This window comes from Dendrobates tinctorius, unplaced genomic scaffold, assembly GCF_039654945.1.
Source record: "Dendrobates tinctorius isolate UK_male_01 unplaced genomic scaffold, ASM3965494v1 ptg000018l, whole genome shotgun sequence".
Classification (NCBI taxonomy): Eukaryota; Metazoa; Chordata; class Amphibia; order Anura; family Dendrobatidae; genus Dendrobates; species Dendrobates tinctorius.
This window is the reverse complement of record NW_027361686.1, coordinates 15,556,003-15,571,872: the sequence shown is the minus strand read 5'-3', so window position 1 is coordinate 15,571,872 and position 15,870 is coordinate 15,556,003. Positions and strand designations below refer to the sequence as shown.

General features: G+C 42.9%; 1 protein-coding gene across 1 annotated transcript in view; it reads right to left on the bottom strand.

Moving 5' to 3' along the window:
• LOC141082588 (uncharacterized) overlaps positions 1-15,870 on the bottom strand; it is a 321,439-nt gene that overhangs the window by 187,802 nt on the left and 117,767 nt on the right. The window lies entirely within an intron of this gene.

Below are 15,870 nucleotides of genomic sequence, written 5' to 3'. Positions count from 1 at the left end.
AGGACCGGGAGGGCTCCAGGGACCGTTCGAGGGTAAGCATATCTCTATTTTTTATTTTAATTCTATTACAGGAATATGGTGCTCAGGGCATGGAGGAGGGTCTCCTTTCCTCCAGACCCTGGGTACCATCCGCACAAAGCGCTCACTTTACGCATGGTGGGCATAGCCACATGGGTAAAGTGAGCATTTCAATGCAATCCTATGGCCACGATTCCGCAAAAACAATGGACATGCTGCGGATTTTACCGCTATGCGATTCCGCAGCGGTAAAATCCACAGCATCGACACAGCAACTGCAGAATCCCATAGGATTGCATAGGGATTGGTTTTTAAAGCAAAAACGCGGCGGAAACGCTAAAAAAAAAAAAGCAACGTGGGCACATAGCCTAAAAGAAGCTGAACTGTGATTGGTTGGTATGAGCAACAGTTTAACTTGTAGACAGTTGTGGTAACTGAGGCCTATTATTCTTATCATTTCTATGGTGTTATCGTCCTTCTTTAAAGCTGGAAATAATATATTACAGTGCCGACACAGATCAGCCTCTGACACAGACTGCAGGGGGAGCCCAGGCTCACACAGGATAGGATTAGATATACGGCTCAGCAGACGGTGTCATACAGGATAGGATTAGATACACAGCTCAGCAGTCAGTATCACACAGGATAGGATTAGATACATGGCTCAGCAGTCAGTATCACACAGGATAAGATTAGATACACAGCTCAGCAGACAGTATAACGCAGGATAGTATTAAATACACGGCTCAGCAGACAGTATCACACAGGATAGGATTAGATACACAGCTCAGCAACAAGATGTGCCAAAGGAGAGGACATTTTCGTTCCAAGAATTCCACTCATTTCATCTGGTTTGCCTTATGATTTTAAATGCCTCCAGATTACAGTTTGACTAGCATTTGCGATGTCCATTAACAAGGCTAAGGGACAGTCCATGAAAGTAGCAAGGATCGATTTACAGTCTCCATGCTTTTCTCATGTTCAACTTTACGTGACCTGTTCAAGAGTTGGAACTGCCAAAAATCTGTCCCGTGTTTGCACCGAAAGGAAAAATCAAAAATGTTAATCAAAAGGCTCTTGAATGTGTTGAAAATAAAATACTATCAATACTTAGGTAATCATTTAGTTAATTTGTGTTGCAAATGTTGAATATATGATGTGAAATGTTTTTGTGTGCAATATACTCATTATAATTTGTTATCACTAACCACAGTTAGTTACTATGACCGGGCAACGCCGGGCTCTTCAGCTAGTTCTAAATAAATCTTAAATCACACGGCACCATGAAAATTCTCTGCAATCTATGAACAGCTTAATATAGTTTTGTGAAGGGTTAATACTAAAATCAGAGCTTAAGTTTCACTTCTCCATTTCTTTGTAAGGTTTCGTTTCTTAGTTTTGTTGTTGTAAGATAAATTTTCATAATTGGCATGGGTTGTCATGAAGCCAGACTGTTTCTATCAGGTGCAAGATAAGGAGCTGGGTGTGTGTGTGTGTGTGTGTGTGTGTGTGTGTATTGCTCTGAATAAGCCATTATACTACTTTCTACGCTATCTACGTACGGACATATATGTAGTTTCCGGTTTTCTTGCAATATTATTGGCTTATAAAGTGAAATGATGCTATTGGTACTTGAGAACCTTGCATAATTAAGCAAAAGATTATAGAAGATGTGACTAAAATAAAGGGGTTTAGTGATCTGCCTCGATCCTCCCGTACAGAGACCCCCGTCTCCGTGTGGTCATTTCAGTTGCTAGCAACACTGGAATAATTTGGAAATCACTGGCTCAACCGTGAAGGGTTAATTTAGCCCTCCCAAAATAGCTACCTCGACAGTTTTATGAGACAAGGTTCAGTACAAGGGAACATTCACACATAGCAGAAATCCAGCATATTTTCCATCAAGATTTGAAGGCAGAAAAATGGTAACGGAATACAGGTGCAGGAAGTGAAATTGGCAAACATCTCCTAATGAAACAAATGTGCAGAATTCTGTGACTGCTATCACACGGAAACAAATACAACCACACTGAGCACGCTAAGGTATAGGTGACTATTGAATATATTAATTCCAAACCACCACTACACATACTATACACATCTTTTATTAATGATACTCCTGATGAACATTCTGATGAAGGATAAACACACTGAGTTGGCTAACACAGTCAAAGCTAACGGACAATCCTCTATACTCCTCCTTCTAGACCTGTCCTCTGCTTTTTGACACAGTTGATCACTGCCTCCTAATACAGATCCTCTCCTCCTTTGGCATCAAAGACCTCGCCCTATCCTGAATCTCCTCATACCTTTGCAACCGCACAATCAGCGTCTCCCACTCCCACACTACCTCCTCATCCTACCACCCTCTCTCTGTTGGGAGTCCCCCAAGGCTCTGTTATAGGACCCCTACTCTTCTCAATCTATACACTTGGCCTGGGACAACTCATAAAAGTCCCATGGATTCCAGTACCACCTTTATACCGATGATACTGAGATCTACTTCTCTGGCCCAGACGTCACTTCTCTGCTCTCCAGAATCCCGGAGTGTCTATCAGCCATATCCTCCTTCTCCTCTCGCTTCCTCAAACTCAATGTGGACAAATCTGAACTGATCATCTTTCCCATCTCACAGATCTTCCTTACCCGACCTATCTATAACAATTGACAACATCACGCTTTGCCCTGTACCAGAGGTCCACTGCCTGGGAGTAACCCTTGACTCTGCCCTGTCCTTCAAACCGCACATCCAAGCTCTTTCCACCTCCTGTCGTCTCCAGCTCAAAAATATTTCCAGAGTCTGTCCCTTCCTCAACCATCACTCTACTAAAATGCTTGTGCATGCCCTCATCATCTCCCGCCTCGACTATTGCAACATCCTTTTCTGTGGCCTCCCTGCTAACACCCTCGCACCTCTCCAGTCCATCCTTAACTCTGCTGCCCGACTAATTCATCTCTCTCCTAGCTACTCCTCCGCTTCTCCCCTCTGAAAATCTCTCCACTGGCTCCCATTCCCTCAGCATATCCAATTCAAATTACTAATACTGACGTACAAGGCCATCTATAACCTGTCGCCTCCATATATCTCTGAACTAATCTCCCGATATCTTTCCTCACGTAATCTCCGGTCCTCCCAAGGCCTCCTCCTCTCCTCCACACTTATTCACTCCTCACCCAACCGCCTCCAAGACCTCCCAAATATCCCCCATCCTCTGGAATTCTTTGCCCCAACACGTCCGACTATCAACCACACATGGATCCTTCAGACGGAACCTGAAAGGGTGTGTGCACACATTGCGGATTCTGCTGCGGATTTTTCCCGCACAGATTTGTCCAAATCCGCAGGTCAAAAGACCTGCGGTTTATCAGCGGATTTAGTGCGGTTTAGCGTGCAGTTTTCCCCTGTGGTTTGACACCTGTCATGGAATCCACACAAAGGATTGACATGCTGCAGTTTTGAAACCGCAGCAAATCCGCAACGTGTGCACTGCGTTTTTATTTTTACATAGACTAAAATGGTACTGTATAATACAGCAGAAACTACTGCGGATCCGCAGGGCCAAATCCGCTGCGGATCCGCAGCAGAATCCGCAACGTGTACACACACCCGAAAACCTATTTCTTCAGGAAAGCTTACAGTCTGCAATGATGCCCGCTGCCTCTTCGCCCCTACTGGAGCTACTGCCTCACCATCACTGGCGCTGCTGCAACCTCCCAACCTACTGTCTCCTTCCCCACCATCCTGTAGAATGTAAGCCCGAAAAGGAAGGGTCCTCTCTCCCCTCTATATCAGTCTGTGATTGTAAGTTTGTTTACTGTAAGTGATATCTGTAATTTGTATGTAACCCCTTCTCATGTACAGCAACATGGGACCAATGGTGCTTTATAAATAGATAATTGTGTTGGTTTATTAATATTTATGAAGTATTTTATTACTGTACATGGCAATGTTTCACAGTTTAAGAAAAGCTATAGCAGCTCACCATTGGTGGAAACTCCCTGTGAGTATCAGTGTTGGATCCACAAGATCACATCTCTGCCAGACGTCAGTTATACTTGCAAGAAAGGTACGCATGCAGCTTCAGTCCATAAAATCCATAAAGTTTTATTGTTTCTTTTAAAACACAGCAAGCACTACAGCATACACCTCAGCATAGGTGTGTCAGGAAAACGACACTTGTATAATATTTGATTGACTTACAAAAGGGATTGTTCGTATCATAAATATAACTTTCTTCCTATCGGGCCATGACTACGATCGCTATTGGAGGAGAAAATTTAGCCCCCATAGAAACACCACTTTTTAAAAAAAAAAAAAAAAAAAATTCCAATAAACATTTAACAGTTGTAGGTTACCATGAAAAAGTAAATAAACTATTTTTCTGACAATAAGACGCACTTGATTCCTCCAAAATTTTGGAGGAAATTGGGAGGTGCGTATTTTATAGTCTGGATGTACCTGCTGTGGATGGTGGACAGCGGCGGACGAGCAGGTCGCAGAAGTCGGCGGCTGCAGCTGACGCCTGTGTCTACCGTTTAACCCCTTCATGACCCAGCCTATTTTGACCTTAATGACCTGGCCATTTTTTGCAATTCTGACCAGTGTCCCTTTATGAGGTAATAACTCTGGAACGCTTCAACGCATCCTAGCGATTCTGAGACTGTTTTTTTGTGACATATTGGGCTTCATGTTAGTGGTAAATTTAGATCGATAATTTTTGCGTTTATTTGTGAAAAAAATCAGAAATTTGGCGAAAATTTTGAAAATTTCAAATTTTTAATTTTTATTCTGTTAAACTAGAGAGTTATGTGACACAAAATAGTTACTAAATAACATTTCCCACATGTCTACTTTACATCAGCACAATTTTGGAAGCAAAATATTTTTTTGTTAGGAAGTTATAAGGGTTAAAAGTTGACCAGTGATTTCTCATTTTTACAACAAAATTTAAAAAACCATTTTTTTTAGGGACCACCTCACATTTGAAGTCACTTTGAGGGGTCTATATGGCAGAAAATACCCAAAAGTGACAGCATTCTAAAAACTGCACCCCTCAAGCTACTCAAAACTACATTCAAGAAGATTATTAACCCTTTAGGTGTTTCACAGGAACTAAAGCAACATGGAAGGAAAAAAGGACATTTTAATTTTTCCAACAAAAATTTTCTTTCAGCATCAATTTTTTCATTTTCACATGGGCAACGGGATAAAATGGATCCTAAAATTTGTTGGGCAATTTCCCCTGAGTACACCGATACCTCATATGTGGTCAAAAACCACTGTTTGGGCGCACGGCAGGGCTCAGAAGGGAAGGAGTGCCATTTGACATTTTTGAATGGAAAATATGCTGGAATATTTAGCGCTTGCCATGTCGCGTTTGGAGAGTGGCTGTGTGCCTAAACACTGGAGCTCCCCCACAAGTGACCCCATTTTGGAAACTAGACCCCCCAAGGAACTTATCTAGATGCATAGTGATCACTTTGAACCCCCAAGGTGGCTTCTCAAATTGATCCGTAAAAAAAAAAAAAAAAAAAAAGTTTTTTTCACAAAAATTATCTTTTAGCCTCAGTTTTTTCATTTTCACATGGGCAACAGGATAAAATGGATCCTAAAATTTGTTGGGCAATTTCTCCTGAGTACACCGATACCTCATATGTGGTCATAAACCACTGTTTGGGTGCACGGCAGGGCCCGGAAGGGAAGGAGCGCCATTTGACTTTTTGAATGGAAAATTAGCTCCAATCGTTATCGGACACCATGTCGCGTTTGGAGATCCCCTGTGTGCCTAAACATTGGAGCTCCCCCACAAGTGACACCATTTTGGAAACTAGACCCCTTAAGGAACTTATCTAGATGTGTAGTGAGCACTTTGAACCCCCAAGTGCGTCACAAAAGTTTATAACAGAGCAGTGAAAATAAAAAATCATTTTTTTTTCCTCAAAAATGATTTTTTAGCACGCTATTTTTTATTTTCACAAGGGTAACAGGAGAAATTGAACCAAAAAAGTTGTTGTCCGGATTGTCCTGAGTATGCTGGTACCCCATATGTGGGGGGGGGGGGGGACACTGTTTGGGTGCACGGCAGGGCGCAGAAGGGAATGAGCGCCATTTGACTTTTTGAAATGAAAATTAGCTCCAATCGTTAGCGGACACCATGTCGTGTTTGGAGAGCCCCTGTGTGCCTAAACTTTGGAGCTCCCCCACAAATGACCCCATTTTGGAAACTAGACCCCCTAAGGAACTTATCTAGATGCATAGTGAGCACTTTGAACCCCCAGGTGATTCACAGAAGTTTATAATGCAGAGCAGTGAAAATAAAAAATCTTTTTTTTTCCTAAAAATATTTTTTTTAGTTGGCAATTTTTTATTTTCACAAGGGTACTAGGATAAATTGGACCCCAAAAGTTGTTGTCCAGTTTGTCCTGAGTACGCTGGTACCCCATATGTGGGGGGGAACCACTGTTTGGGCACACGTTGGGGCTCAGCAGGGAAGTAGTGACATTTTGAAATGCTGACTTTGATGGAATGGTCTGCGGGCGTCATGTTACATTTGCTGAGCCCCTGTGTGCCTAAACAGTAGAAACCCCCACAAGTGACCCCATTTTGGAAACTAGACCCCCCCCCAAGGAACTTATCTAGATGTGTGGTGAGCACCTTGAACCCCTAAGTGCTTCACAGAAGTTTATAATGCAGAGCTGTGAAAATAAAAAATCATTTTTTTTCCCTCAAAAAAAATGAATTTTAGCACGCAATTTTTTTTTCACAAGGGTAACAGGAGAAATTGGACCCCAAAAGTTGTTGTCCAGTTTGTCCTGATACCCCATATGTGGGGGATGACCACTGTATGGGCACACGTCAGGGCTCGGAAGGGAAGTAGTGACGTTTTGAAATACCGACTTGATCGAATGGTCTGCGGGCATCATGTTACGTTTGCAGAGCCTCTGATGTGCCTAAACAGTGGAAACCCCCCACAAGTGACCCCATTTTGGAAACTAGACCACCAAGGAACTTATCTAGATGTGTGGTGATCAGCACTTTGAACCCCCAAGTGCTTCACAGAAGTTTATAACGCAGAACCGTGAAAATAAAAAATCTTTTTTTTCCTCAAAAAATGATTTTTTTAGCCCGCAATTTTTTATTTTCACAAGGGTAACAGGAGAAATTGTACCCCAAAAGTTGTTGTCCAGTTTGTCCTGAGTACGCTGGTACCCCATATGTGGGGGGGAACCATTGTTTGGGCACACGTCAAGGCTCGGAATGGAAGTAGTGACGTTTTGAAATGCAGACTTTGATGGAATAGTCTGCGGTCGTCATTACGTTTGCAGAGCCCCTGATGTGCCTAAACAGTGGAAACCCCCCACAAGTGACCCCATTTTGGAAACTAGACCTTCCAAGGAACGTATGTAAGATGTGTTGTGAGCACTTTGAACCCCCAAGTGCTTCACAGAAGTTTATAATGCAGAGACGTGAAAATGAAAAAATCATTTTTTTCCACAAAAATAATTTTTTAGCCCCCAATTTTTTATTTTCCCAAGGGTAACACGAGAGATTAGTCCCCAAAAGTTGTTGTGCAATTTTTCCTGAGTACGCTGATACCTCATATGTTGGGGTAAACCACTGTTTGGGCACACGTCAGGGCTTGAAAGGGAGGGAGCACCGTTTGACTTTTTGAACGCAAAATTGGCTGGAATCAATGGTTGCACCATGTCGCGTTTGGCGACCCCCTGATGTGCCTAAACAGTGGAAACCCCTCAATTCTAACTCCAACCCTAACCCCAACACACCCCTAACCACAGCCCTAACACATCCCTAACCACAAGCCTAACCTTAATTCCAACGCTAACCCTAATGCCAACCCTAACCCTAATTCCAACAATAACCCTAATTCCAACCTTAACCCTCTTTCCAACCCTAACCCTCTTTCCAACCCTAACCCTCTCTCCAACCCTAACCCTCTTTCCAAGCCTAACCCTCTTTCCAACCCTAACCCTCTTTCCAAGCCTAACCCTCTTTCCAACCCTAACCCTCTTTTCAACCCTAACCCTAACCCTCTTTTCAACCCTAACCCTAACGGAAAAATAAAAATATTTTCTTTATTTTATTAGTTGTGCCTACCTATGGAGGTGATAATCGGGGGGTTTATTTACTTTTTCTTTCATTTTGATCACTGTGAGAGAGTGATCAAAATGAAAGAATGGAATCTGCAGCCGGCAGATTCGGGCGGGAGCACTGCGCATGCGCCCGCCATTTTCTAAGATGGCGGCGCCCATGAACCGGACCCGCCGGACACCGGGAGCGACAGGGGGACTTAGAAGGTGCCGGGGGAGGTGAGAGGGGGTTATCGGAATCTGGCGGGGAGCAGAGTGAATGGGAGGGGGGCAGATGATGACAGCGGCGGCAGATCGCCGCTGTCATTCAGTTGCAGGGGGGCGATCGCTGGTGGGGGGTGGAATCGGTGTCTCCAGCCATGTCCGATGCTACAGCAGCATCGGCCATGGCTGGATTGTAATATTTCATCAATTTTCATTGATGAAATATTACTATCGCTCTGATTGGCTGTTTCACTTTTAACAGCCAATCAGAGCGATCGTAGCCACGTGGGGGCGAAGCCACGCCCCCTGTGGCGAAGAACAAAGCCCCCTGTATCTGTGGGTCGGGTGACCTTTCAGTGACCTAGGTCACCCGACCAGCAGGGGGGCTTTAAAGTCATGACGCCACATAGGCGTCATGGGTCGTTCTGGCACGACTTTTCATGACGCCTACGTGGCGTCAAAGGTCGTGAAGGGGTTAAAGAAAACGAATATGCACTGCTCCCCTTGCCCATAGTTCCTCCCACCTCTATGCACTGTAGCCAGTGCCAATAGGTGGGAAAAACTATGGGCATGTGAAGCAGTGAATATTCATCTTCTTAAATAGCAGGCACTCTGTTAGCCGCAGCCACCAGCTTCCTGCAGCGGCTGGGTGATCACGTTTACCCACTATTAAAGAGAAATGAGTATTCACTGCTCTACATTCCCATAGTCACGGGTGTGGGGAGCAGTGAGTAATCCTGCAGCAGATGTCAGCGAGTAAGCAGCGCATGCTTCGCGCTGCTTACAAGCTGAAATCAGCTGCTGGCATCAGAACAGGATGCTGCAAGGAAGCGGAGGGAAGGTAAGTAGAATGGTTTATTTTTTTTGTGTGTGCAGCGTGATGGGGGCCACGTACACCAGGATTGGGACGAGGGGGCCACGTATACCAGGATGGTGATGAGGGGGACAGGTAAACTTGAATGGGGATCATACATATCAAGATAGAAGGCCATATATACCTAGATTTGGGATATATACATACCAGGATAAGGGATATTAAAACAGAATTGGGGGACATTACGCCTGTAACAGTGTCAGAAGATTCCCCCCTTAGCAGTGTGGCATGACCACAATTATTTCATCAATTTTTCTACTCCAAAACCTAGGTGAGTCTTATGGTCCCGGTGCATCTTATACTCTGAATAATACGGTGATAAAAGCTTGACGTTCTGCAGTATAAGGACTGTGTCTGGAGAGACGGCGTTTTGATATAGGCCTGAATCACACTTAACATATGGAAAAATCGGTCCGTCTCACTGCCGAGAGTTGCAATAGTGTAATGCGAGTGTCATACGAGTACAATCCAATTTCTCACACCTACCATCCGATTTACATCCGAATGTGGTGTGATTGTTATTCGAAAGCAGTGACACTGCTTTTACATAGAGCAATATATCTGTGTATTTTTATTGCATGCATAGAAAGATAGATACAAGAAAAGCCGACAATTCATGTGCAGTGTACTGTAAAATCACTGCAGGAGCCAACAGGATAGAAAAGATGGATTACATACAGTAAATACAAATAGAATAGGTAGATAGACAGATGTCTGACAAATACAATAAATACAGTGTTTACAGCTTTCAGTACATGTATTTAACCCCTTAACATACAATGATGGGTAGAGCCCGTTTTGGAGGTCTCTCCTGCTTTGATGAGGGCTCAGGCGATGAGCCCACATCAAAGCCAGGACATGTCAGCTGTTTTGAACAGCTGACATGTGCCCGCAATAGATGCAGGTGGAGTCGCGATCCACCTGCGCCTATTAACCCATTAAACACCACTGTGAACCGCTGACAGCAGCATTTAACTGTTTAACTGAGTCGTGCGTCCGGAGATACGCGCATCGATGACCCCCGTCACATGATCTGGGGTCAGCGACGTGTTGGCGTAACAATCAGAGGTCTTCTGGAGACCTCTATGGTTGCTGATGCCATAGTGCTATGAGCACCACCCGGTGGTCGGCGCTCATAGCAATGCAGTAATTATGCTACATATACACTCACTGACAGAAAGGATGTCGCTTATCCATGTTATGTGAATAAAATCTTATAACCTGACGTTAAATTCATCCATTGGTTGTATAAATTATTCTTTTGAAAGCTGCAACCCACCTAAATGTGGTTTAGGTTAAGAAAATAAATTGACATCAATGCAGAAATACTGATCATTTAATAGACACAGAATGGTCAGATTTTGGCAAGACAAAAGTTGTCGTCCACAGAAAGTAATGTGATATTCAAACAAATAATTAACTTAAAATGCAAATATATGTTGCATAACATTGGTGAATGAAGTTGTGGTGCTATTAGAGTCATATTTAATATTTTGTGTGCCTTCCATGAGCTTGAAGGACTGCATCCATGTGGTTCAACAATGAGTCACACAATTTATTAATTAAGTCATCAGGAATAGCAAAGAATGCACCCTTACATGCCTCCCAGAGTTCATCTAGATTCTTTGGTTGTGTCTTCCAAGCTACCTCTTTCATCCTATCCCAAACATGCTCAATCATTTTCATGTCTGGTGACAGGGCTGGCCAGTCCTTGAGCACAGAGATCTTTTTTGCCAGGAGGAACTTTGTTGTAGAGATGGATGTATGAGATGGAGCACCATCCTGCTGCAGACCCTTTCATGATTTGGAATATAAGAGGTAGCTAATACTTCTTGATATTTTAGGCTATTGATAATGCCTTCCACACTGCAAATGTTTTGCACACCCCCATACTGAATGTAACCCAGACCATGCTCTTTCCACCACCAAATTTAACTGTTTTCTGAGTGTATATTGGATCCATACGGGCTACAGTAGGTCTCCTGTAGTATTTGCGGCGGCTGTGGTGTAATTCTACTGAAGATTCATCAGAGAAATCCACCTTCTGCCACTTTTCCAGCATCCATCTGTTTAGCAGGCTGTGGGACTTTGCAAATGCCACACTTTTTTTATTTGCCTTTTGTTTAGTGCTGGCTTCAGGGCACTGATTCGACCATGGAGGCCATTTCGAGACAGAATCCTACAAACTGTTCTAGTTGACACAGGGACTTGAGGTGACCAGGCCTGTTGGAGCTCTGCTGCAGTGGAAGAGGGGCTTGCTTTGGAATTTCTAACCAACAAACGTTCCTCCTGAGCTGTTATCTTGCGGGGTCTGCCGGACTTGGGCTTGTCAAACACATCTCCAGTCTCTTCGAATCTTTGTTAATTCTCTGTACTTGACGCTGAGACACAATAAAGGTGCCAGCCAACCTCTGCAGTGGATCTGGTCTTCAGGCTCTTGATAATCCAGGCTTTAGTCACAGGGTGGATTTTTTGCATTTGTCAGAGCTCAAGTTGCAGCTCAAGTGAAGGTCTGGGGTGCTGGTTTTCTTTTTATACACATCCACTAATTAACCGATCATTTACTGAGCACAGGTGAGGATGTAAACTAGGATTGGGTGCATTATATTTCAATGTATAATGAACCTCCCTCCCCCCCTAGCATTCCTCTAACGTCCTGCATGTCCACATACCTGTTGATGGAATTCATGTGAAATAAAGAAGCAGTTTTTCAGCTCTATTGGTGAGTGCTGCATCTTTCTTTTTTCATTATACATTGAAATATTCATGTTTCTTCATGCAAGCACCTGTTTTTTGACTGAACTATACACCGCAATACTTCAGATAAATAGCTCCATCTGTTAACGTGGTGATTTGTGTGCCCTAGTCTGCCGTTCATCTGTTTTACTTTTTGCTGGGATTGGGTGCATTATATGACCAGGAGACAAAACTTTTATTTTCTTAACCTAAACCACATTTTGGAGGGTTTCAGCTTTCAAAAGAATAATTTTTACAACCAATGGATGAATTTAACGTCAGGTTATAAGCTTTTATTTAGGCGATCTGCTTATTGCCTATATGTAGCAGAGCCAATCAAGTATGGGATGCTTCTAGCCTGGACCTGGAGAATCATAATGGCAGGTCAGTTTTAGCATTTAGTGAGCCTAGCAAAAAAAAAAAAAAAAAAAAAAAAAACGAAGCAAAATACAAGTGTGGGATTGCACTTTTTTTTGCAATTTCACCGCACTTGGAATTTTTTTTCGCTTTGTAGTGCAAGAAACGGTAAAACCAATGGTGTTGTTCAAAACTACAACTCGTCCCACAAAAAACAAGCCCTTACATGGCCATATTGATGGGAAAAAAGGGGATGGCTCTGGAATGAAGGGAAGGGAAAAATGAAAATGCAAAACCAAAAATACCCCTGGTCGTTAAGGGGTTAAATAACAGATTATTTTTCGGAATTAATAGTGTGGGCTCCCGCGCAATTTTCGTAAGCAGCAGAAGAAAAGCCGACGGCTGGGGGCCCATGTTGATAGCATAGGAAGGGGGTAATAACCATGGAGCTTCCCAAGCTATTAATATCAGCTCACAGCTGTATACTTAGCCTTTACTGGCTATTAAAATGGAGGACCCTCTAAATAAATGAAATAGAGTCCCCCAATAAATAATAACCAGCAAAGACTATGTATACAGCTGGGGGCTGATATTACTAGCCTAGGAAGTCACATAGGTGAAATGAGCTCATTAACCGTGAACTCGCAGGACCTGTCAGACGGCACCAGTGGAACATCTAGGACATCCAGTGGAACAGAAATTGGACTTGGTTGACTTGTAGTGTGATTTCTTTATTGACATGCATACCACTTTGCAAAACCACTTCCGCTGTAAATCACCATCTCTCCACAATCAGAACTTGTATATCTACTTTATCATTTTTATTAACCCACAATTATTTTCTGTTTAATATAATTTTTTTCTACAAAAAGCTGTCCTTCTATGAAATTTAAATTTTTTCCATCAGAAGCAAACCTAGTCATGGTCTGGTGGGAAGACAGTTATATTTATGATACAAACAATCCCTATTATAAGTCAAACAAATATACCAGCAGTGTTTTCCCCATTCCCCTTATCCTAAACTCACACCTATCCTAAGGTGCATGCAGTAGTGCTTGCTACATTTTAAAAGAAACAAGAAAACTTTATGGGTTTTGTGGACTGAAACTGGATACTTACCTTTCTTGTAAATATGGCAATGTTTGCATTGTTTGGTTATTGAACATCTGACTAGCAAGAGATTTCATTAAGGTGTTCTGTCTCAAACATTTGTGACCTATTCGGATTTTGTCTGTGTTATTTCTTCTTATTGCCAAATTGTGGCGTATCAGGCTATTTTTTGCAGTTAATTCATTTTTCAGGGCCTATTAGGGCGCATAAGGGCTAGTCATTGTTGAGCGTGGGTGCCAGTTGCGATACTAGGCTGACAACCTCCGCAGCAAGGCGAGGAACTGTTAGGAATATGATAAATGTTTACCAACCTAAAAGCTTACCTCTTGAATCTTTGAGGTTACCAATAGGTTGCCTTTTTTATTTCATATTTGTGTTAAAAAAAAAAAAAACTAAGGTTTTTTTAATAAAGCATCTTTACTGAAATTTTCCTTCAATTTTTAAACTAACATATTATCCACATCGGGTAGCATATAAATTGGAGTGGTAGTGGGAGGGGGAGGAATGGGACATGGAAAGGGAAAGACCAAATTAAAAACAAGGGGAACAATACAGTCATCACCACGGTAATGCCCCGGCCAATTTTTACAATTCTGACCACTGTCCCTTTATGAGGCAATAACTCTGGAACGCTTCAACGGATCTTGGCGATTCTGAGACTGTTTTTTTGATGACATATTGTACTTCAGGTTAGTGGTAAAAATTTCTTAAATGTAACTAGTGTATATTTGTGTAAAAAATGGAAATTTGTTGAAAATTTGAAAAATGTATCAATTTTCAAACTTTGAATTTTTATGCCCTTAAAACAGAGAAATATTTCACACAAAATAGTTAACAACATTTCCCTCTGAAGTGACTGTTTAGGCAGAGGGTGCGTTCTAAGCACGTCATCGCGCCCTCTGACCTGAACGTCACAGGCAGAGGACCCGGAAGACACAGAGCAACGGTGGAACGGGGACAGGTGAATATCGCAAGTACCGGGTGCCTGAGCAAGCAGCGACACTCACCTGGCCTCCATAGCGCACCAGGGTCCCCCGCCTGCTCAGGACACCGACACTTGCCCCGCTGCCAACGCCAGCAACCGGAATACTTACCAAGGCTGCATGGGAGCGCGCAGACGATATGGAGATACCGGGGACCTCCACACTGCGCCGAAAAATAGGTAACTGTGACCATGGCTTGTGTATAAGTCGAGGGGGGTCTTTTTCAGCCCAAAAAAGGGACTGAAAAACTCAGCTTATACACTCCCTGTCAGCCGCAGTCCAGGAAATTCTAGTGTACCATGGACATGGAGATCTCACGTGTAGAACAGCCACATCGGGAGATGTGACTGCTCTACCCAGTCTCCAGGGATACACTCACAAGAGGTGATCGCCCCTTGCAGTGTATCACTGCGCCACCGTGAGAGTTCACCGGAGTTCATTAGATTGGTGCTCTCATTTATGGAACTACCGCTGTATGAGAATTTTCCCACGCAGCAGTGGTGCCGTAAAGGAACATTTGTGGTTTATAATTTTATTTTTGTTGCAGGAGACGAGGGAGTCGGGGATTATGGTTTAAGATTAATAAAGGACTTTATTTTGGCTGTGTCATTATTTACCATAAAACTATATGATTAGTAATGGATAGGTGTCGTATAGATGCCTCTCCATTACTAAGTCATGGGCTTGATATCACCAGACAATACAAAAGAGACATCAAATCTTACCCCATTTGCTACCTCTACAGGACAAGTGGAAAGACCGAGGCTAAAGGGGGTTTTACACATAGCGATATCGCTATAACGTCACCGTGTACACAATGTGTGCGTAGGTTTGTGTGTTTGTGTTTACTTATCGGCTTAGTTATGATGGTGTCGGGCTGAGTGTGAGCGTGAGCACACTCCCCCCATAGACCAGCACACTGCTCTCCTAAAATACTCTGTGCTGCTGTCACCCAGCTCCTTCCACCACATATCTCCTTCTGTGACCCCCCCCCCCATAGACTAGCACACTGTTCTCCTAAAATACTCTGTGCTGCTGTCATCGGTGACTGTCTGCTTGTCAGTATAACTTTGCAGTCACCAGCAAAATGGTTCCGCACTGTGTTCCTAAATGTCATACTCTTATCCCTTAGCAAACACCCAGAAGGGACGGAGAGGACTTACATCACACCCATGTCAGCACATATTTAATCCAGTACACTAGGTTTTTGTCAAATTTCAGTAGCTGCTCCCCTATTGTTTAAAAGTGGAAATACCAAACCTTTTAAAAAAATTTAATTTTTACTAAATTATAAACAAATGATAATATTTAAGAAAATGTAAATATTAAGGATATGTGCACATGTTGCGGATTTGCCTGTGGAATTTTCTGCACAGATTCTTCCTCTCTTGGGAGAAAACGCAGAAAAAAATCTGCACAGATTTGATGCGGATTTTCATGCTTTTTTATGCGGATTTTTATGCGTTTTTGTAAGCTAAA